Source organism: Bubalus kerabau, chromosome 1 (genome assembly GCF_029407905.1).
Source record: "Bubalus kerabau isolate K-KA32 ecotype Philippines breed swamp buffalo chromosome 1, PCC_UOA_SB_1v2, whole genome shotgun sequence".
Lineage (NCBI taxonomy): Eukaryota > Metazoa > Chordata > Mammalia > Artiodactyla > Bovidae > Bubalus > Bubalus kerabau.
The window spans coordinates 64,131,942-64,156,323 of NC_073624.1; the positions used below are offsets into that span (position 1 = coordinate 64,131,942).

The following is a 24,382-nucleotide window of genomic DNA, read 5'->3' on the forward strand; positions in this document are numbered from 1 at the left end:
TTTCTAATATTATTCAAAAAAATAATTGTATGCCATGTTAAATATAGTATCTATGATTCCTGGGAAAATTCAGAACAATAGTTTTGCTGGACTCATTTAATTTGCATACGTATAATAAATATACTCTGGAGAAGGAAATGGCAACCCACTCCAATATTCTTGCCTGGAACATTCCATGAGCAGAGGCGCCTTCTGGGCTCTACAGTCCATACAATCAGAAAGAGTCAGACACAACTGAGGAATTTTCACAATCACACTCAATAAATATACTGAAAGAAACATGTGACATATAGGAAGAAATATTTCATCTTTGTTTAAAGTATTAACAAGACAAACATTAAAATGAAAGAACTCAAAGTAGGAGGGAGGAGGGTTCAGGATGGGAAACACGTGTATACCTGTGGTGGATTCATGTTGATATATGGCAAAACCAATACAATATTGTAAAGTTAAAAAATAAAAAAAAATTAAAAATAGGCTTGTCAACTAAATCATATTGTAAGCCAAACATGAAAATAAATATCAAGCATCTGAGAACAAAAGCGAGTTTACTTCAAGAAACAGGTGAAAATTTTAGACCACACCTGTATAACAATAACATGTTAGCACTCATACACACATGCACACATAAAAACAAAAAGAATAAAACAAAAATTAGTACTTTTGCTTCCACCTCTGTCAGAAAAGGAGTTTGAACCCATATTTTCTTTCTTAAATAATCATGAAACTGAATCGAGTATACAAGAAAATATACTCATAATTTGACAAGCAGCTCAAATTTCCCTCTAGAAAAGGGAAATTATGTAAATGGAGCCCACAGTTAGCACTAGTTCAGTCCACACTATGAGACAGAGACTAAGCTCAACATGACTGTCTCTCTGAGTTTAGTTGGCAAAGATCAGGTCAGCTGAAATGATTAGCATCCTCCAATCAGGGCTGCATTGAACTGGAATCTGGACATGAGTTCCCCTTGTGTCCTTGGCTGAGCAACTGACTAAACACATGTAGGGAAAGTTTAATCCATGTTCACCGGTGATAATGCTGAGCATTCGACAGAGATAGTGGAGGCCAATCAGTCAGTGGGCTTGGAGTTTTGGCCCAGCCAAAGTAACAGCCCTTGTAAATAAATATCTCCTCAATGATAGGATTCCAGTTGAACACTGGGAAAGCTACTTCGGAGTAAGGCCCACATTCTGGAGCAAGAGACAGAAATGTTAAGTCCTGAGAGTAGAATCTATCCACACTGGTTCTTATAAAAAAAGATTGTATATTCTCACTATTTGCATAATATCTATGGCTACTTTTAATGGCAGAGTTAAGTATTTAACAGACACCTTCAGGGCCCAAAAAGGTGAAAATGTTTATTATCTGACCTTTTGCATAAAATGTTGTCCACTTCTGGTGTACAATTCACTTTGCCATTTTTGTATTATTTGGGAAGAAATAATGAGAGACAATTTTCACAGCAACTGTCATTCTCTTCATCTTCCCAGATGTCTTCCAGGAGTAACTCTTAAACCTGACCAGCTAAAATAATCCAACTAGTCCATCCCCCTATATCTTCCCTTTTGCCAGTGAATGCACTTCAAAATAGACTTTGAATAGATGAGAATTTGGGAAAGTCTGTCTCTTTTGTCTACCTGGAGCTCCTATGTGTGCGTGCTTAGTTGCTCAGTCACGTCTGCCTTTCATGTGACCCTGCCAGGCTCCTCTGTCCATGGGATTCTCGAGGCAAGAATACTGGAATGGGCAGCCACTCTCTTCTCCACAGGATCTTGAGACTGAACTCAGATCTCCTGCATTGCAAGTGGATTCTTTACTGTCAGCCACCAGGGAAGCCCAGAGCTCACTCACAGTAACAACTAAAGTTAGAACCACTTCAGTGTTTTATAACAAATGGGAAACTCAATTGCTTTGCACACTTAATATAAAATTTTGTTCAGCACAAAAATTCCTATAAATCTTGAGTTTCATCCCAATGTTCCCTGGGAAAAAAAAATAGACTTCTTTGCAACTCCCAAATGTGTATATGTGTAATTCATACTCAAGCCACAGGAGTGTTCACCCTATGGCTACTGAATTCTAGAGAAGGCCACCTGTATGAAATACCAGTCATTTGGCTAAATTCTTTCATATGCCATAAATATAAAACATCGTCCCTGAAGTTGGACAGTGTCTCTCAAGTGCTATTTGGCTGAGTCATCACAAGTTGTGGTCTGCCCTGCATTCACATAAAAGTAGCCTTTCATTTTTGGATAAAGACACCATTAACTGAAGAGACATAGGGAACAGAATATAGAATAAGTTCTCAATAACTGTTGACAGAATAAATTAACAAGTGTGTTTTAGAAATTATAAAAAAGAAAAAGTGATAGTGTTGTAGTGTACAAAAGAAGAAAGAGAATTCAATGAGGTTTGGACCAGTTTATTTGGAATTATGTCTATGTGCACACCCTGTCGTTGCTGCAGTGGAGTTGGTTTTTCATTTGTTATTTTCTGATTCCTATAATCATTATTGGAGGAAATTCGTCCCAGGAAACTCTACAGATGTCCCCTTAGACTCAGGCAAACAAAATTGTGAACTGAACTGTCTACTGATCATCTATTTTTCTGTAGTTGAAAGAACTCTTTCTGGTACAAAGAAAAATGCTCAGTTTTTTCTAAAACAATCTATGAAGGTTATCCACCAAATCGCATTCATTCTAATGATTTATTTTCCCACATTGAGACTACAAATATATTTAACATATCTGGTAAAAAATACATATCAAAGCCATACAATTGTAAAAATGTTTCTACCTAAAACTAAGAATGTCATGTATATATATAAGTGGTTATATGTGCAAAAATATTTATATAGAAACTTCTGAGAAATAATTTTTATCATAAATAGAAGAAATATAAATAAGTTTTTAAACTTACTAATTATTAGATCAGATCAGTCGCTCAGTCCTGTCCGACTCTTTGCGACCCCATGAATCGCAGCACGCCAGGCCTCCCTGTCCATCACCAACTCCCGGAGTTCACTGAGACTCACGTCCATCGAGTCAGCGATGCCATCCAGATATCTCATCCTCTGTCGTCTCCTTCTCCTTCTGCCCCCAATCCCTCCCAGCATCAGAGACTTTTCCAATGAGTCAACTCTTCACATGAGGTGTCCAAAGTACAGGAGCTTCAGCTTAAGCATCATTCCTTCCAAAGAAATCCCAGGGCTGATCTCCTTCAGAATGGACTGGTTGGATCTCCTTGCAGTCCAAGGGACTCTCAAGAGTCTTCTCCAACACCACAGTTCAAAAGCATCAATTCTTTGGTGCTCAGCCTTCTTCACAGCCCAACTCTCACATCCATACATGACCACAGGAAAAACCATAGCCTTGACTAGAAGAATCTTTGTTAGCAAAGTAATGTCTCTGCTTTTGAATATGCTATCTAGGTTGGTCATAACTTTCCTTCCAAGGAGTAAGTGTCTTTTAATTTCATGGCTGCAGTCACCATCTGCAGTGATTTTGGAGCCCAGAAAAACAAAGTCTGACACTGTTTCCACTGTTTCCCCATCTATTTCCCATGAAGTGGTGGGACCAGATGCCATGATCTTTGTTTTCTGAATGTTGAGCTATCAGCCAACTTTTCCACTCTCCACTTTCACTTTCATCAAGAGACTTTTGAATTCCTCTTCACTTTCTGCCATAAGGGTGGTGTCATCTGCATATCTGAGGTTATTGATATTTCTCCCGGCAATCTTGATTCCAGCTTGTGTTTCTTCCAGTCCAGCATTTCTCATGATGTACTCTGCATATATGTTAAATAAACAGGGTGACAATATACAGCCTTGACATACTCCTTTTCCTATTTGGAACCAGTCTGTTGTTTCATGTCCAGTTCTAACTGTTGCTTCCTGACCTGCATACAAATTTCTCAAGAGGCAGATCAGGTGGTCTGGTATTCCCATCTGTTTCAGAATTTTCCACAGTTTATTGTGATCCACACAGTCAAAGGCTTTGGCATAGTCAATAAAGCAGAAATAGATGTTTTTCTGGAACTCTCTTGCTTTTTCTATGATCCAGCGGATGTTGGCAATTTGATCTCTGGTTCCTCTGCCTTTTCGAAAACCAGCTTGAACATCAGGAAGTTCACGGTTCACATATTGCTGAAGCCTGGCTTGGAGAATTGTGAGCATTACTTTACTAGCATGTGAGATGAGTGCAATTGTGCAGTAGTTTGAGCATTCTTTGGCATTGCCTTTCTTTGGGATTGGAGTGAAAACTGACCTTTTCCAGTCCTGTGGCCACTGCTGAGTTTTCCAAATTTGCTGGCATAGTGAGTGCAGCACTTTCACAGCATCATCTTTCAGGATTTGAAAGAGCTCAACTGGAATTCCACCACCTCCACTAGCTTTGTTTGTAGTGATGCTTTCTAAGGCCCACTTGACTTCACATTCCAGGATGTCTGGCTCTAGGTCAGTGATCACACCACTGTGATTGTCTGGGTCGTGAAGCTCTTTTTTGTACAGTTCTTCTGTGTATTCTTGCCATCTTTTCTTAATATCTTCTGCTTCTGTTATGTCTGTACCATTTCTGTCCTTTATCAAGCTCATCTTTGCATGAAATGTTCCTTTGGTATCTCTGATTTTCTTGAAGAGATCCCTAGTCTTTCCCATTCTGTTGTTTTCCTCTATTTCTTTGCATTGATTGCTGAAGAAGGCTTTCTTATCTCCTCTTGCTATTCTTTGGAACTCTGCATTCAGATGTTTATATCTTTCTTTTTCTCCTTTGCTTTTCGCTTCTCTTCTTTTCACAGCTATTTGTAAGGCCTCCCCAGACAGCCATTTTGCTGTTTTGCATTTCTTTTCTATGGGAATGGTCTTGATCCCTGTCTCCTGTACACTGTCACGAACCTCATTCCATAGTTCATCAGGCACTCTATCTATCAGATCTAGGCCCTTAAATCTATTTCTCACTTTCACTGTATAATCATAAGGGATTTGATTTAGTTCATACCTGAATGGTCTAGTGGTTTTCCCTACTTTCTTCAATTTTAAGTGGTACTAATTATTAAAGAAAGATTAAAGTTATATAAATTTAGTCATTAAAAATATTAGAAATCTCTGTATGTTGATAATTAAAGATGGACCCATGAAATTATCTAGGCCAGAATACTGGAGTGGGTAGTTCCAAATATTGGGAACAAAGTAAATTTATATATTAAAAAGTTCAATGAACTCATAAAAGTGATATATGAAGAAAATAATACATAGATATATTAGAATCAAATCATAGAGGAAGCATTATTAAATGTGCTTATAAAGGAAACTAAATATAAGATATATGAACATGAATTAATATAAAATATATGTAAACATAAGCAAAAATATGTATTGAAAATTTTAATGAAATAGAATAATACCATAAATAACTAAAGAAATACAATGGACCGTGATAACCTAAATATCTGTCAAAAATGAATGGATAAAGAAGATGTGGTACATATATACAATGAAATATTACTCAGCCATAAAAAGAATTAAATAATGCCTTTTTCAGCAACATGGATGCAACTAGAATATAATATACTAAGTGAAGTGACTCAGAAAAAGACAAATACCATTTGATATTACTTACATGTGGAACATAAACTATGTCACAAATGAACCTATCTACAGAACAGAAACAGACTCACAGGCATGGAGAACAGACCAGTAGCTGCCATAAGAAGATACAGTGGAGGACAGATGGGTGGGAATTTGAGGTTTACAGGTGGAAACTAGTATATGTAGAATGGATAAACAACAAGGTACTACAGTATACTGCAGGAAATATATTCAATCTCCATACTCAATCTCCTGTGATAAACTGTAATAGAACAAAATGTATGTGTATGTAAAACTGAATTGCTATAAGGCAGAAATTAACACAATATTGTAAATCAGCTGTACTTCAATTTAAAACAAAAAGTCCCATGAAATGTAAAAACAAAAGAATTATAAAGATCTGGGAAGTAATTTTAAAACTATCAACAATAAGTTATCACATTTCCTTTTCTTTTGACAAAAGATGTTTTCTCTATTATTATTGGAATACTTCAACGTGAAAGTGTTAGTCACTCAGTCATGTCTGACTCTTAGTGACCCCATGGACTGTAGCCCACCAGGCTCCTCTGTCCATCAAATTTTCCAAGTAAGAAAGTGTAGTGGGTTGCCATTCTTTACTTATATTGATGCTAACCACGAATCACATTTTTACAGGATTAACAAATTGAAAAAATTATCTTTATCATTATCATCTTATAAATTCCTAGCATAATATTGGAATAAAATAACAGAAGGGTGCCTTTTGTCTTGTAATCTAATACTAATCATTGCATACCTGGACTCTTCCAATGCTAATATTATTTACAGGTATCTCTCTGAGGACATTTTCCCCAGGTCTGTGTTTCCTGCTCAGTCCCCAGAATATATTACACAAGAGATTCATTAGTAATGTTTAAGACAGGACCACCAAGGATATGTTTCTTTATTTCACTTAATTAATGATTATGTCAATTTTTTTAAAAGGGAAGTTCTGCCAGTTTAAAAATATGTCTTCTGCCAGAAACAACAGAATATCAACTTTCCCAACAACAGAAGGAGATCTCTACCTAGCCATTTAAACTATTGTTAGCTTTGCAGTTCCAGAATAGACTTCCAGGGCTCATTGGAAGGTAGGTTTTCTATTGAGAAAATCATCTGGTGTGGATGGAGGATGACTTAGTGAAAATTCTCCAACTTCAGAGCCCTCTGTGAGTAGGAGTCTGTGCTCCTAAGAATGGTCAGAGACCACGCACATCTCTCCGCACCTCTTTCCCCACCATAAGATCTTCCTGGATGACTTTTTTCACCCTTTGCAACTTTCGGATTCAGTGTACATCTGAGGTTATGACTATCAGAGAAGTATTTTTTTAATCATTTTATTTCCCTTTTCTGAACACTAGAACAATAGTTTCCTCTGAGGAAAGCATTTCTACAAAAATAACAGATATGATTTGTCATTTTAATATTTTGTGAAAGGTTTCAACCACCCCTTATGAAGTGTGGCTTCTCAATATGAGTAGTAATTATAGGAGAGCCATTGCTTAGCTGTTTTTATGTATCAATATGATGAATTTCATCTAAATGAAGGGGAATTTTAGAAGGACACTCACCCTCATTTTAAACAAAAACTGTGTATAAATTATGTGAACTGTATCCCCATTTAGCGATTTATATGCTTATGTTTCATCAGTTGGTGACCAAATTCTCTAATAGTCTTAGACATATTAATGGAAACCCAGTTTTTTAATATCTGTATCAATATCAGTGTCAATTAATTTAATGAGAGTATTGTTTAAAAGGCTGACTATGAGTAGCAGAAGAAAATAGTGGCATTTTTGGAAGAAAAGATTAGTCTCTGTCCTCAGTACACACAGGCTGACTGTGGTGGTTGGTAGGGAGTCTGATAACCTGGAGTTGTGCTGACAGGACTGAGGGGAGGTACCTGGGCTGCAGAGACAGTTCATTCCTGTCCCACCACCAGAAATGCTCTGGTGGCCCCTTTATGACCTTTAACCTGGTGTTGAGGCGAGGAGGTTAACTTTTAGGCAAAACATGCCCAGTACTTCCTTGTAATGGAAGCCTAGTTTATGCTGCACTGTGGGACTAGGCACCAAGTGGGAGCTTATATCCAACTTTCTTAGTGATTAGAAAATAACTTTTTAAAACAACCAGGTGAAACTCAAAATAACCATTTAATTGAAGCCTCTAAAGCAAATGTTATCTTTTGATTCAGCAACTCAGGAAGGTGACAAGGTATCCTGACAATGACTGACGGATAGGAAATATTTGACTTAGCTGCTATATAAGTTATCAGATAGAAGGCCAAATATATAGTACTTTCTGGTCAAAGCAAAAATTTTTAAATAACTTTTGTTTTAGTCCAGGACTAAATAGAACAGAAGTCTTTTATTATGCTGCCAAGTAGTGTATTAAGTATGTGCATTCTTAGATCATTTATAATTCAAGCTAAAATACAAAAGAATATAATCAACCCGTTGTTAGAAAAAAAAAATGGGGAACCTCAAGTGGAATTACATACTTAAAATATGTATCATAAAAGAAAATGGAAATTTCACTATATGAAAAAACAGACTCCTTGGTCTGAGTCAGAAGAGTACATAAAAATTTATGAATTTTACAATAACATATTTACTGAGCTTTCGATAAATGTTGAATGGGGTTAACTGCTGTGAAATCTCGATGAACAAGACAGAGCCCAGTCTCAATAAAATTGCATTCACGTATTTAGTTGTAACAGAAAAGTGTAGTGGGCTAGAGGGGAAAAAGAGAAGCAGACAATTTACACAATGAAGTTTCAAGAAACGTTTTTGTAGGAAGTACACTAGCCAAACTTGCTAAACTTGCAGGTATCAGTATCAGTTTAGTGAAGGGAAAAGCAGGGGTGGAAAGCTGGTAATGAACAGAGCTGTATCAGGAAACAGACTTCACTTAAACTTGTAGAGAGATGTCATTTTGGTTTGTGGAAAGCAAAGGTCCTTCTTTGGTGGAAGCACTCTGAAGAGTTGCTTCATAGGTAACAGTCCTTTCTAAACATGAGCATCCTCATCACAGGAGTGTGTTATCAATGGGTCAGAAACAGCAAGCACTTCAGGTCCAATGTTATAATTTTGCCTTATAAGGTATAGACAAAATCCATGCAATTCACACATTTATGATTAACATTAAGCTGTAATTTAACTATAAACATTAATTTCAATGGATATCCTATATAGTCATAGATGGCATAAAATGAACATCACCACAAAAATATTGCTGAAGAAGCACAAAGGATGGTAGATATTGCACCAGACAAATGATGTGTGTGAAGAACTGCCCCCAACATACTGCCAGAAAGAAAAAAAGTGCTCTGCAACTGCTGTTCGCTTTTCAGTTTTCTTTTTTATTTCTATTTGGTAAATTTTGTAATTATGAAAAACTTTTGTACTGAGAGAAGTGTTGACAAAGCAGTGGAGCCAGTTCCCAGATATCCTTCACCCAGCTCTCCCTATTGGAAGCATCCTGCATAATCACAGTATAATTATTACCACTAAAGAATTTATACTGTAGGCAAATACTAATAACTAAAATACAGATTTAAGAATGGGTCTCTGTCATGGCCAGGCCAGGCAGGCAGTGAGGGTGCCTCCTCCATCACTGTCATGAGTCCACATGCACTCTCTGTGCGTCCTGCGCCAGCGAGTCAATGGCAGAGCAGCACACCGTCTCCTGCCAAGAGTCCCCAGTGCCCATGGCCTCAGCTCGCATGGAGCATCAGGTGACCCCGCTGTGGTAGGCAAGTCCACAGAGGCACAGAGAGGAGAGAGTCTCAGAACAGACAAAGATTCACTAAAAAAGATAATTAAGTAAAATTAAAATAAATGCATTAAATTAAATACAGATTTTATTCGGATTTTCCCAGTTTTTCCTCTAATGTCATTTATCTGTTGCAGAATCCAATTCAAGTTAAATAATTGAAAAGGAATTGTCATTTGTCCTTGGTCTCCAACTCATGTCTCATCCTGTCTCCCCTTGTCCTTCATAACCATGAAAGTACAAATAATTGAGGTTAAATTCCTCAGGATGGGTTTGTTCAGTTGTTTATAATAATTTCTTAACCTCATACAGCAGCAAGTAACTTATGTTCAGTTCAGTCACTCAGTCATGTCCAACTCTTTGTGACCCCATGAACCGCAGCTCGCCAGGCCTCCCTGTGCATCAACTGCCGGAGTCTACCCAAATCCATGTCCATTGAGTCAGTGATGCCATCCAACCATCTCATCCTCTGTCATCCCCTTTTCCTCCTGCTCTCAATCTTAACCAGGATCAGGGTCATTTCAAATGAGTCAGCTCTTCGCATCAGGTGCCCAAAGTATTGAAGTTTCAGCTTCAACATCAGTCCTTCCAATGAATACCCAGGACTGATCTCCTTTAGGATGGACTGGTTGGATCTCCTTGCAGTCCAAGGGACTCTCAAGAGTCTTCTCCAACACCACAGTTCAAAAGCATCAATTCTTCGGCACTCAGCTTTCTTCACAGTCCAACTCTCACATCCATATATGACCACTGGAAGAAACATAGCCTTGACTAGATGGCCCTTTATTGGCAGACTAATGTCTCTGCTTTTTAATATGCTATCTAGGTTGGTCATAACTTTAGTTCCAAGGAGTAAGCGTCTTTTAATTTCATGGCTGCAATCACCATCTGCAGTGATTTTGGAGCCCCCAAAAATAAAGTCTGACACTGTTTCCACTGTTTCCTAATCTATTTGCCATGAAGTGATTGGACCAGATGCCATGATCTTAGTTTTCTGAATGTTGAGCTATCAGCCAACTTTTCCACTCTCTTCTTTCACTTTCATCAAGAGGCTCTTTAGTTCTTCTTCACTTTCTGCCATAATGGTGGTGTCATCTGCATAATTGAGGTTATTGATACTTCTCCCAGCAATCTTGATTCCAGCTTGTGCTTCATCCAGCCCAGTGTTTCTCATGATGTACTCTGCATATAAGTTAAATAAGCAGGATGACAATATACAACCTTGATGCACTCTTTTCCTATTTGGAACCAGTCTCTTGTTCCATGTCCAGTTCTAGCTGTTGCTTCCTGACCTGCATATAGGTTTCTCAAGAGGCAGGTCAGGTGGTCTGGTATTCCCATCTCCTTCAGAATTGTCCACAGTTTATTGTGGTCAACACAGTCAAAGATTTTGGCATAGTCAATAAAGCAGAAATAGATGTTTTTTTTCTGGAACTCTCTTGCTTTTTTGACAATCCAGCAGACGTTGGCATTTTGATCTCTTGTTCCTCTGCCTTTTCTAAAACCAGCTTGAACATCTGGAAGTTCACAGTTCATGTATTGCTGAAGCCTGGATTGGAGAATTTTGAGCATTACTTTACTAGCATGTGAGATGAGTGCAATTGTGCGGTAGTTTGAGCATTCTTTGGCATTGCCTTTCTTTGGGATTGGAATGAAAACTGACCTTTTCCAGTCCTGTGGCCACTGCTGAGTTTTCCAAATTTGCTGACTTATTGAATGAAGAACTTTCTCAGCATCATCTTTCAGGATTTGAAAGAGCTCAACTGGAATTCCATCACCTCCACTAGCTTTGTTCGTAGTGATGCTTTCTAAGGCCCACTTGACTTCACATTCCACGATGTCTGGCTCTAGGTCAGTGATCACACCATCATGATTATCTGGGTCATGAATATCTTTTTTGTACAGTTCTTCTGTATATTCTTTCCACCTCTTCTTAATATCTTCTGCTTCTGTTAGATCCGTACCATTTCTGTCCTTTATTGAGTCCATCTTTGCATGAAATGTTCCCTTGGTATCTCTAATTTTCTTGAAGCGATCTCTAGTCTTTCCTATTCTATTGTTTTCCTCTATATCTTTGCACTGATCACTGAGCAAGACTTTCTTATCTCTCCTTGCTATTCTTTGGAACTCTGTATTCAAATGTGTATATCTTTCCTTTTCTCCTTTGCTTTTCGATTCTCTTCTTATCACAGCTATTTGTAAGGCCTCCCCAGATAGCCATTTTCCTTTTCTGCATTTCTTTTTCTTGGGGATGATCTTGATTTCTGTCTCCTGTACAATGGCATGAACCTCCGTCCATAGTTCATCAGGCACTCTGTCTATCAGATCTAGTTCCTTAAATCTATTTCTCACTTCCACTGTATAATCATAAGGGATTTGATTTAGGTCATACCTGAATGGTCTAGTGATTTTCCACACTTTTTTCAATTTAAGTCTGAATATGGCAATAAGGAGGACTTTCCTGGTGGCTCAGATGGTAAAGTGTCTGTCTACAATGCAGGAGACTCGGGTTTGATCCCTGGGTTGGGAAGATCTTCTGGAGAAGGAAATGGCAATCCACTCCAGTACTATTGCCTGGAAAATCCCATGGACAGAGAAGCCTGGTAGGCTACAGTCCATGGGGTCTCAAAGAGTCGGACACAACTGAGCGACTTCACTTTCACTTCACTTTCACTTTCATGGCAATAAGGAGTTCATGATCTAAGCCACAGTCATCTCCTGGTCTTGTTTTTACTGACTGTATATGTATATGACTACTTCTTTATGTAGTACTCATTAAACACTATTTCGAGCAGAGTTAAAATGGAGGGAAAATTGGGTTTTGATATAGAAACTTCAAGATAAATAGCAAAATGGAAAAGTATCAGTGTTATTTGGATGACAATTCTGATACCAAAAGTAAAATATATAAAATTAAATAATTTCTTTGGTCATTGCAGTAACAGGAAACACTCAAATACTGCACACGTGGCATATAGACTCTGTATTAAATGTCAAACTCAGCCATTTATTTGCATTTAACAGGAACCAAAATTTTAAGCAGCTTGTGAGTTCATTCACACTTGGGAGTAGTAAAGAATTAATAGGAGAAAAATAACACTATAATAAACAAAAAATGTCACATAGATGATCCTTTCTATTTCTATAGCTAAATACATTTCAGACAGTAGAAGACAGAGTTCAGGTGAATTGAAAAATAGAGATTCAAGAGCATGTAAGGAGATCTAAAAATATGGACAGTAGAACAAACTTATTTCAGAAAACCATGATATTGAAGATACTTATAAACATAACACACATTAAAAGACCTGATAATCCCAGAGTTATGATCAGTCATTGTCAAGTAAAAGAATAAAATGAATATTCATTGCATTGATTGGATTTTCTTTTTTACCCAATGTCAATGGCCTCTTAATTTCATACAAGTTTTCTCAGTCCAATGTCACTTGACTTTCTGAGGGGCTTGAGAAGAAGTACAAGTCAGCAATGAAAAACCATACATCATTACCTACATTCATACTCCTGGGACTGACAGATGACCCTCCAATGCAGGTTCTGATTTTTATATTTCTGCTTGTCTCCTATTTATTGAGTGTAACTGGGAATCTGACCATCATTATACTCACTTTACTAGACTCTTGCCTTAAAACTGCCATGTACTTTTTCCTCAAACACTTCTCCATTTTAGAAACCTTATTGACCACAGTCTGCATTCCCAGATTCTTATACAGCTTATCAACTGGGGACAAAACTATTTCCTATAATGCCTGTGTCATTCAACTATTTTTATCTTCCTTTTTGCAGCAACGGAATTTTTTCTCCTGGCCATCATGTCCTATGACCGCTATGTGGCCTCTGTAAACCTTTACATTATGCATCCATCATGAACAGTAAAATCTGTGGAAGATTTGTTATTTGCTGTTGGATAGCAGGTGGGCTGGTTATATTTCCACCACTTTGCCTGGGCTTAAATCTGGAATTCTGTGACTATCATGTCATTGATCACTTTCTCTGTGATGCCTCTCCTATGCTGAAGATCTCTTGTTCAGACACATGGTTCATAGAACAGATGGTCGTTGCCCTTGCTGTGCTGACTGATATTGGGACATTTCTGTGTGTAGTTCTGTCATATATATACATCATCAAGGCCATCATAAAGTTCCCTTCTGCCCAGCAAAAGATGAAGGCCTTTTCTACCTGTTCTTCTCACATGATTGTGATTTCTATCACCTATGGCAGTTGTATCTTTATCTATGTCAAACCTTCAGCAAAAGATGAAGTGGCAATTAATAAGGGTGTGTTAGTGCTTACTACTTCAGTTGCCCCCGTGTTAAACCCATTTATATATAGCCTGAGGAACAAGCAAGTGAAAGAAGCTTTTACTGACTTAATCAAAAGAATTTCATTGATTTCAAAGAAGTGAAAGAATGTTGAAATTAAGCATAAAATATGAATTTTAAAAGAGCATTTGTCCTTAATGTCATAATCTCATAGCTTAACTAATGTAGCCTGGTCTATTGTCTGTTTATATTAACTTTCTTATACCACTCATTATTTAATCTCTGATCCAAAACCATCTTTTCAATGCCTGTTGAAATAAACAAGTTGCACCATTTCAACTCCTGTTGAAAATAAACTTTCTGCAAGATGACAACTCATATCAAAAGAATATGAAATTAGATTTCTAGGAGAAGGGATTTACTTAAACTCTAGTCCGGCTATGATCAATAAAATAACTATTAAATCTTGTGTGGGGAAAAAAAATTGATTTCTTGAACTGATGGGAATATTAATGGAGTCATAGTATCCATTGTCTTGCTTTAAACGTAAACATCCAAAAAGTATATGTATGTATGTGTGTGTATGTGTGTGTATATATATATATATATATATATATATATATATATGTATGTATGTATATATCATGTGAGAAGAACAGGTAGAACAGGCCTTCATCTTTTGCTAGGCAGAAGGGAACTTTATGATGGTCTTGATGATGTATATATACGACAGAACTACACACAGAAATGTCCCAATATCAGTCAGCACAGCAAGGGCAACAACCATCTGTTCTATGAACCAGGTGTCTGAACAAGAGATCTTCAACACAGGGTTTCTTTATATGAATGTCACTAAAGATGACTAGGTCTTGTTGTCAGGTAGGGCCTCACTCACAACTTTAGAAGTTGAATGACTCCTTACTAAGATAAATGAACCTTCTTCCAGATGATGCTTTATCTTCCAGCTAACAAATGTTCACATGGTAAGATCTTGAGGCTCCAGGGAGACAGTGGAAGCAGGCAAGGCCTCTGGAATCCTAGGCACATATCCCTTCTACATCACACATTCTATTAGTCAAGCAAGTCACAGGACCAACCAACATTCACGGGAGAAATACAGAATCACTTGTGCATGGAAGGAGCTGGGACACACATTGCAGAGGGTGCAGATACAGAGAGATCAAGCCATCTTTGCTATATAATTTCCACAGACACTATGCTTCCGCTAAATGTCATGAATTTCCCATCTATTTGTCTCAAGTATTACTATTATTTAGAGTGCATATGAATCCCTGTGAAGACAAATATGATCAGTATTGTTTTTTAAAGAAATATTAGTTGAATAAATCCTATATAAAACATGAAGGACTAAACTTTCAGAGAGAGAACATCTATAAAAATCCAACTTTGAATAAGAATCATATAGAGAGAACGAGTGTAATTTTGTGAAATCAAAAAATGTTATTCATAACACAGTGTTCCACATATCTTTTAATTTTAAAATCTTTTCACATTATTCACTGAAAGCAATACTAATCATACAATGAGAGTAATAAACTTTTTCACATAAGATGTGTTTGCCAATTCTCAAACCATGTCTCCTAGGTAAATTTTTGAGGAATGGCAAAATTGAAGTTTAATGACTCCCATTTCTTTCTTCTGTGTAAACAGTTGAAAGTCATTTCTCTTTGGCCTTTCTGTATAATAATTATCTTTAGGTATTCCCATTCCCTTATTTTGTTTTTTAAATTTTTCTCTTGTATGTCCATTCCTCATTCCCATTCCTCCACTGGCAACCATCTTTATTATTTTTAAAGTTTAATTTTTATTTACATGTGTTTTTTCTACAAAATATGTTTGAATAGATCTAGCAAAGCTATGCATTGCTAGTAATTGCTGGAGAATATTATTTGCACCCAGTAGCATTAACCTCCAATATATATGTCTATTCCACTATATGGCACAGCCTCTCCAGTTTAATAGAAGTGTAACTTCAAGGAAACTCCTTAAAAGTATACATGTATAACTTTTTTAAAACATCACTTAAGACTCTAATGCATAAAATAGTCTACAATGATAACATAACTATAAAAATGTAGTGGGGTGTTTTAATTGAAAGAATACATTTGAATCAGTTCTAATGAGGTGGATGAAACTGCAGCCTATTATACAGAGTGAATTAAGCCAGAAATAAAAACACCAACACAGTATAATAATGCATATATATGGAATTTAGAAAGATGTAATGATAACCCTGTATGTGAGACAGCAAAAGAGACACAAAAGTATAGAACAGTCTTTTGGATTCTGTGGGAAAGGGTGAGGGTGGGATGACTTGGGAGAATGACATTGAAACATGTATATTATCATATGTGAAATGAATCACCAGTCCATGTTCAATGCATGATACAGGGTGCTCGGGGCTGGTGCACTGGGATGACCCAGAGGGATCGGATGGGGAGGGAGGTAGGAGGGGGGTTCAGGATGGGGAACACATGTACACCCATGTTGGATTCATGTCAAAGTATGGCAAAACCAATACAATATTGTTAAGTAATTAGCCTCCAATTAAAATAAATAAATTTATATTAAAAATAAATAAACAAAATAAAACAAAATGATGGCCGTTCTAAAAAAAAAAAAAATGTCAATGTATTATTTGGGCTTCCTAGGTAGCACAGTGGTAAAGATTCTGCCTGCCAATGCAGGAGACACAAGAAATGCATGTTCAATCCCTGGATCTAGTAGATCCCCTGGAGTAGAAAATGGCAGCCTGCTCCAATATTCTTGCCTGAAAAATTCCATGGACAGAGGAGCCTGGCAGGCTGAAGTCCATGGGGTCACAAAGAATTGGACATGACTGAGTGCACACACACACAAACCCACCTATGCACACACTCACATACAAACGTATTATTTAGCAATGTGATTACAGTGTGAACATACACACTTCACACTTTTGAAGCTATGAAATTTCAAAACACAAAAGAATGCTTTGTAATAGAAATAAAGCAATACAAATTGAGAGAGGAGAGAGTTAAGACAGTTGTATATCACCACTCTCTTAACACCAAAACTTGTTCTCTGTACACTGGTGGGAGGGGATATATGTATACCTATGGCTGACTCACATTGAGGTTTGACAGAAACAACAAAATTCTGTAAACCAATTATCCGTCAATAAAAAAATAAATTAAAAAAAAAACAGTATGAAGATGGCTTTAAAACAATATATAGAGACAGAGTTTTGGATGAAGTAGAAAGAAATAGCTCATTGCTTTTTCAGGTAAAGGGGATTCAGTTCAAATCAGTTCAGTTCAGTCACTCAGTCCTGTCTGACTCTTTGCCACCCCATGAATTGCAGCACTCCAGGCCTCCCTGTCCATCACCAACTCCCTGAGTTCACTCAGACTCACATCCATCGAGTCAGTGATGCCATCCAGCCATCTCATCCTCTGTCGTCCCCTTCTCTTCCTGCCCCCAATCCCGCCCAGCATCAGAATCTTTTCCAATGAGTCAACTCTTCGCATGATGTGGCCAAAGTACTGGAGTTTCAGCTTTAGCATCATTCCTTCCAAAGAAATCCCAGGGCTGATCTCCTTCAGAATGGACTGGTTGGATCCCCTTGCAGTCCAAGGGACTCTCAAGAGTCTTCTCCAACACCACAGTTCAAAAGCATCAATTCTTTGGTGCTCAGCCTTCTTCACAGTCCAACTCTCACATCCATACATGACCACAGGAAAAACCACAGCCTTGACTAGACGAAACTTTGTTGGCAAAGTAATGTCTCTGCTTGTGAATATGCTATCTAGGTTGGTCAGAACTTTCCTTCCAAGGAGTAAGTGTCTTTTAATTTCATGGCTGCAGTCACCATCTGCAGTGATTTTGGAGCCCAGAAAAATAAAGTCTGACACTGTTTCCCCATCTATTTCCCATGAAGTGATGGGACTGGATGCCATGATCTTCGTTTTCTGAATGTTGAGCTTTAAGCCAACTTTTTCACTCTCCACTTTCACTTTCATCAAGAGGCTTTTGAGTTCCTCTTCACTTTCTGCCATAAGGGTGGTGTCATCTGCATATCTGAGGTTATTGATATTTCTCCCGGCAATCTTGATTCCAGCTTGTGTTTCTTCCATTCCAGCGTTTCCCATGATGTACTCTGCATAAAAGTTAAATAAACAGGGTAACGATATGCAGCCTTAACATATTCCTTTTCCTATTTGGAACCAGTCTGTTGTTCCATGTCCAGTTCTAACTGTTGCTTCCTGACCTGCATACAAATTTCTCAAGAGGCAGACCAGGTGTTCTCGTATTCCCATCTCTTGAAGAATTTTCCACAGTTTATTGTGATCCACACAGTCAAAGGCTTTGGCATAGTCAATAAAGCAGAAATAGATGTTTTTCTGGAACTCTCTTGTTTTTTCCATGATCCAGCAGATGTTGGCAATTTGATCTCTGGTTCCTCTGCCTTTTCTAAAACCAGCTTGAACATCAGGAAGTTCACAGTGCACATATTACTGAAGCCGGGCTTGGAGAATTTTGAGCATTTCTTTACTCACGTGTGGGATGAGTGCAATTGTGCTTTAGTTTAAGCATTCTTTGGCATTGTCTTTCTTTGGGATTGGAATGAAAACTGACCTTTTCCAGTCCTGTGGCCACTACTGAGGTTTCCAAATTTGCTGGTGTATTGAGTGTAGCACTTTCACAGCATCATTTTTCAGGATTTGGAATAGCTCAACTGGAATTCTATAACCTACACTAGCTTTGTTCATAGATAAATATACAACTTCCATAAGTAATGGAAACACAATCATGTGGGAAGAACAGGTGGAAAATGCCTTTTTCCATTGCTGGGCAGAGGAGAATCTTAGAATTGTTTGGATAATACTTACATAGGACCAAACCACAAACGTAAGTCATTATGAGGATTAATGCAGAACAGATGACAACCATCTTCTCCATGAACCATGTATCTGAGCATGTGATCTTCAGGACAGGTTTAGCATCACAGAAAAAGTGGTCAAGAACATTAGAGTCATAGATTTCCAGCCTCGGTTCCAAGCTAAATGGTGGGATCATGATCAACACAGTGGTCATCCAATGGCAGAAGATGAGTCTTTTGCAGACCCTGGGGTTCATGATGGTCATGTAATGCAGGGGTCTGCAGATGGCTGCATAGCAACTGTAAGGCATGGCAGCCAAGAGAAAAAATTCTGTTATTCCAAACAGGTCTTTAAAAAATAGTTGGCATACAAGCATTATAGGTAATGGTCCTATCACCTGTTGATATACTGTACAAGAATCTAGGAATGCAGGTAGAAGTGAATGAGATTTTTAAGTAGGAAAAATTTTGGAGAAAAAAGTATATCGCAGTTTTAAGGTGGGAATTGACCAATATGAGAATGAGGATGGCCAGGTTTCCAATTACACTCAACATGTAGGTGATGAGTAGAAATATGAAAGTCAGAATCTGCAGCTGTGGGTCATCTGTCAGTCCCTGGAGGATGAACATGGTGACTGCTGTATGGTTTCTCATTCCTGGCTCCGCACTTCCTCCCAAACTGTGAGGAAATCTGAGAGAGAAGAAACTTAGAAGAGGGAAAAAATATTCTTTTAAGATGGATTTCTGGTGGCAAAACTAATGAATTTTATGTTGTGCTCATAATGCATATTTCAAGATTGTAAATGTGATACTCACTGTTTTCACTCCTTCCCTGTCAGTCCTAAATTTCTTAGAGTAGCATTCTATATTTCTTTTTGTTTTTTTCTCCTCCAATTTAGTTTGTCACCTGGTCTTATTATATGTGTGCCCTTAATACCTTCCTCATTTATTCCTTTTTTTCTCTCACTTACAACATTAATTCACTTAGGTTGCCTTATATCAGTATTGAAATATTTCAAACACATATTGACATACTCAAAATATATATTTTTGGACCCCTATCCAGTCTTTTAAAACCAATACAATCAAAATTATTTTCAAGAAAGCCCAGATATGATGAATACATCCCAATGTTTTCTTGGAGGATGAAGATTTTAAAGTACTTAAAAATGACCTTCTTTCCATGCTATATCTTTTCTTGAACCATTTATATCATCTCTTATTTAGACAGAGCTAAATTTCAGCTTTAATCAAGAGCTGTGATGATAGAGCACACTCTTGGGATTTGTAATTCAAGGGTATGAAACTGTAAGATTAATGAGATATTTTTGATCAATATGCATTTTATTCTGTGGGCAGAATGCTTATTAATCCTCAGAGATTTTATTAAATCTCTTTAACAGAGGATAAGAGAACTAGAGAATAATTGTGAGATTTTAGTGGTTCTAAATAAAATTTGGGGTTCTGTGCCAGCCTCCACAGATATTAACACAAGCAAAGAAGGAAACGTGACAGATTTCTGGATTTATTTCCCATATGGATAACTAAGTAGAATGTCAATAGGCAATACTTAGCTGTTTCTTGAACATAGATTAAAAAAAAAAACTTGGAAAGCCTAATCACACTTTCCTGCGCTTAAGATTGACATATGCATGTGCTAAGTCACTTCAGTCATGTCCAACTGTTTGTGATCCCGTTCACTGTAGCCTGCCAGGCTCCTCTGTACATGGAATTCTCCAGGTAAGAATGCTGGAGTGGTTTGTCATTTCTTTCTCCAGGGGATCTTCCAGACCCAGGAACTGAATCAGCATCTCTTACATCTCCTGCATGAGGAGGCAGGTTCTTTACCACTAGCGCCACCTGGGAAGCTCTAAGATTGGCATAGATATATATTTTTTTTAATTTATTTATTTTAATTGGAGGCTAATTACTTTACAATATTGTATGGGTTTTGCCATACATGAACATGAATCTGCCATGGGTGTACACGTGTTCCCAATCCTGAAACCCCCTCCCACATCCCTCCCCATACCATCCCTCTGGGTCATCCCAGTGCACCAGCCCCAACATCCTGTATCCTGCATCGAACCTGGACTGGAGATTCATTTCTTATATATTATGCATGTTTCAATGCCATTCTCCCAAATCGTCCCACCCTCTCCCTCTCCCACAGAGTCCAAAAGACTGTTCTATACATCTGTGTCTCTTTTGCTTACAGGGTTATCATTACCATCTTTCTAAATTCCATATATATGCATTAGTATTCTGTATTGGTATTTTTCTTTCTGGCTTACTTCACTCTGTATAATAGGCTCCCATTTCATCCACCTCATTAGAATTGATTCAAATGTATTCTTTTTAATGGCTGAGTAATACTCCATTGTGTACATGTACCACAGCTTTCTTATCCATTCATCTGCTGATGGACATCTAGGTTGTTTCCATGTCCTGGAGATTATAAACAGTGGTACGATGAACACTGGGGTAAACATGTCTCTTTCAATTCTGGTTTCCTCAGTGTGTATGCCCAGTAGTGGGATTTCTGGGTCATAAGGCAGTTCTATTTCCAGTTTTTTTAAGGAATCTCCACACTGTTCTCCATAGTGGCTGTACTAGTTTGCATTCCCACCAACAGTGTAAGGGGTTCCCTTTTCTCCACACCCTCTCCAGCATTTATTGCTTGTAGGCTTTTGGATAGCAGCCATTCTGACTGGAGTGAAATGGTACCTCATTGTGGTTTTGATTTGCATTTCTCTGATTATGAGTGATGTTGAGCATCTTTTCATGTGTTTGTTAGCCATCTCTATGTCTTCTTTGGAGAAATGTCTATTTAGTTCTTTGGCCCATTTTTTGATTGGGTCATTTATTTTTCTCGAATTGAGCTGCAGGAGTTGCTTGTATATTTTTGAGATTAGCTGTTTGTCAGTTGCTTCATTTGCTATTATTTTCTCCCATTCTGAAGGCTGCCTTTTCACCTTGCTTATAGTTTCTTTTGTTGTCCCATTTGACATAAACGAATTTTTTCATGCCTAGCGCAGAAGAATTGATACTTTTGAATTGTGGTGTTGGAAAAGGCTCTTGAAAATCCCTTGGACTACAAGGAGATCAAACAATCCATCCTAAGGGAGATTAGTCATGGGTGTTCATTGGAGGGACTGATGTTGAAGCTGAAATCCCAGTACTTTGGCCACCTGATTCAAAGAGGTGACTCATTTGAAAAGACCCTGATGCTAGGAAAGAATGAAGGTGGGAGGAGAAGGGGACAACAGAGAATGAGATGGTTGGATGGCATCACTGACTCAATGGGGATGCATATGAGTAAACTCCGGGAGTAGGTGATAGACAGGGAGGCCTGGCGTGCTGCAGTTTATGGAGCTTCAGAGTCGGACATGACTGAACGACTGAATTGAACTCAACTGAAACAGTGACATGGAGGTAAAAAATCTCAGATATCTCACAATTTTTCACAGTATGTCCCAGGAATTTGAAAGTACCTTGAAACTTACACAGAGAACAACTGAACTTGAAGAGGAAAATGAACAAGAGGAACAAGAAGTGTCACAGAGTGATGCATGCAGATAGGTAACTGAAAACCAGAAGGTATGATGGATGTCTCTGTATCTAATGGATACAGACATCCCTCTACTCCAATCACATCAAAGCTACAAGTGCCATAGAATTAATACAAATTTGGACAGAGAACAGCAACACAGATATACTGAGATAACGCCCTATAATGAATTTCAGTAACACATCCCCTGATGGTTCAGTCAGTTAAGAATCTCCATGCAGTACAGGAAGGGCTTCCCTGGTGGCTTAGCTGGTAAAGAATCTGCCTGCAATGCAGGAGACCTGGAATTAATCCCTCTGTTGGGAAGATCCCCTGGAGAAGGGAATGACTACCCACTCCAGTATTCTTGCGTGGAGAATTCCATGGACTGTATTGTCCAGGCGGTCACAAAGAGTGGGACATGGCTGAGCGACTTTAACTTCATTTCACTTGCAGTTCAGGAGAGTCAGGTTCATTCCCTGGGTCAGGAAACCCTCTGGAAAAGGAAACGGCAGCCCATTCCAGCATTCTTGCATAAGAAAGCTCATGGATGAAGAGTCTGGTGGGCTACAGGTATAGGTTGCAAGAGTTGGACACAACTTAATGACTAAACCACCACCACAAAGCAAGAAAGAAATAGAAATTAAGTTTATTTATTTATTTGCAGAAGGATTCACATTTATTGGTTCAAAACAGTATCTAACATTTCCTAAACATGCATTTCACACTAATTGGTCACATTTCCACAGGTAGTAAATTCACAGAAAAGGGCCCATTCCTTGCCAGATGGCAGGGCAGGATGTAGTAGAAGTCCTGGGTAGCAGAGCCTCCAACTATCACTTGGTCATGCAGGACTGATGCAGTCAGGTTGGCGGGCAGCCCTTGGCCAGCCCTTTGGGGACATGGGCTCAGAGACAGCTTGTTTACTCGACTCCTGTACAGGACTGTGGGTAGAGGTGGGCCTCAGGTAGGTAGCCCAAGGGGAGGCCCATGGATGCACATGTCACCAGAGCTCCTGAAGATGGTGTCATGGGAGGTGATGCTCCCTGTGCCTTGCATCATAGGATGGAAATGTCAGCCTCTTCAAGAGGGTGGCTAGTCCATGGCTAGGCAGGCAGGAAGGACTCCTCAGACATGGCCCAGACATTACAATGTAGCCACAACCCCCTATCACAGGCCTGGGATGGCAACACAGACAAAAACACCCAACACCCCACGGCAGGCAGGATTTCTTTCTCCACAGAGACATGTAAACAGAGCAGGAGCTACAATATTCTTTTCCCACAAGATTCCTCAGAAAGGAATAGACCAGGATGTCTGTCACTCAAAAGATAGTTTTTGTTTTGTTTTCTTTTCTTTTCTTTTTCATGTAAATCTGAGTCAACAACATTATCATCTAAGACATTTCAGAGAAAGAAAACAATGGTCACCAAAGGACAAAAATCATCCTTTGGCTGGCAGGGCTGGCTCCAGGATTTGGAAGACTAAACTCCACCAGTAAGACAACTTTTTTCTTGGACTTGAAGCAATCTCTGGCCTGATTCACAGCTTCCCTTTAAGCCTGCAACTGATCCCTGAGCAGGCTGTAGCCCATTGAGGGGTGCAGGCCCAGAGAAGGGAGGCCGGATGTGGTACTGGATTAGGCAGAGGGACCGGGCATCATGTGAGTCGTTAGAGGCAGGATCATGGTGGCTCATCTTACAGGACAGCCTGAAGTCTTCAAGTCTCAAGGGAGCCCAGCTCTGGTCAAAGAGAAAGCCCCAGCAGAGTCTGCAGGGCCCCTGCCTCTGAGGAAACAGTCCAGGTCTGGCTCCTTAGCCCAGAAAAGAAGCCATTGCTTGTGGTAGCCAGGAGACGGGTTTCTGGAACCCTGTAATTAAATACACATCCTGAGCTGTGGCCCTAGAAACCCTTGTCTCGAGGCTAACCAGTTTCCAGCATCTGGTGGAATGATTGCCATTTCTTATCCTGAGACATTGATAAGACATCACTTCACAGACACTGGACATAGATGCTTCAAGCTGAGGGAAAAAGGAGGAATGATCAAATGCAAAAGCAGAGGGGAGTGCAGGGGGACTCTCATGGATCAAGTTGGGGAAAATAAGAGTGATAGGTTTTTTGTTTAATTTTCTTTTTTTGTTTGTTTGTTTGTTTAACTTTTAAAAATCAGTAAAGAAAAATTTAAAGTTTAATAACGGGTTGGTCTAAAAAACTGTATTGCTTAAAACAATTTCAGAATTAAAAAGCAACAAGCAAGGAAGATATAGACTTGGAACCACTGCTCAACTTCC

The 24,382-nt window shown here is 38.5% G+C and overlaps 2 pseudogenes; one reads left to right on the plus strand and one right to left on the minus strand.

Moving 5' to 3' along the window:
* The first annotated feature begins 12,865 nt into the window (after positions 1-12,865).
* Positions 12,866-13,802, plus strand: LOC129641581 (olfactory receptor 6C2-like; annotated as a pseudogene).
* A 500-nt stretch (positions 13,803-14,302) lies between these two features.
* Positions 14,303-19,195, minus strand: LOC129647092 (olfactory receptor 6C68-like; annotated as a pseudogene).
* Between the last annotated feature and the right edge of the window lie 5,187 nt (positions 19,196-24,382).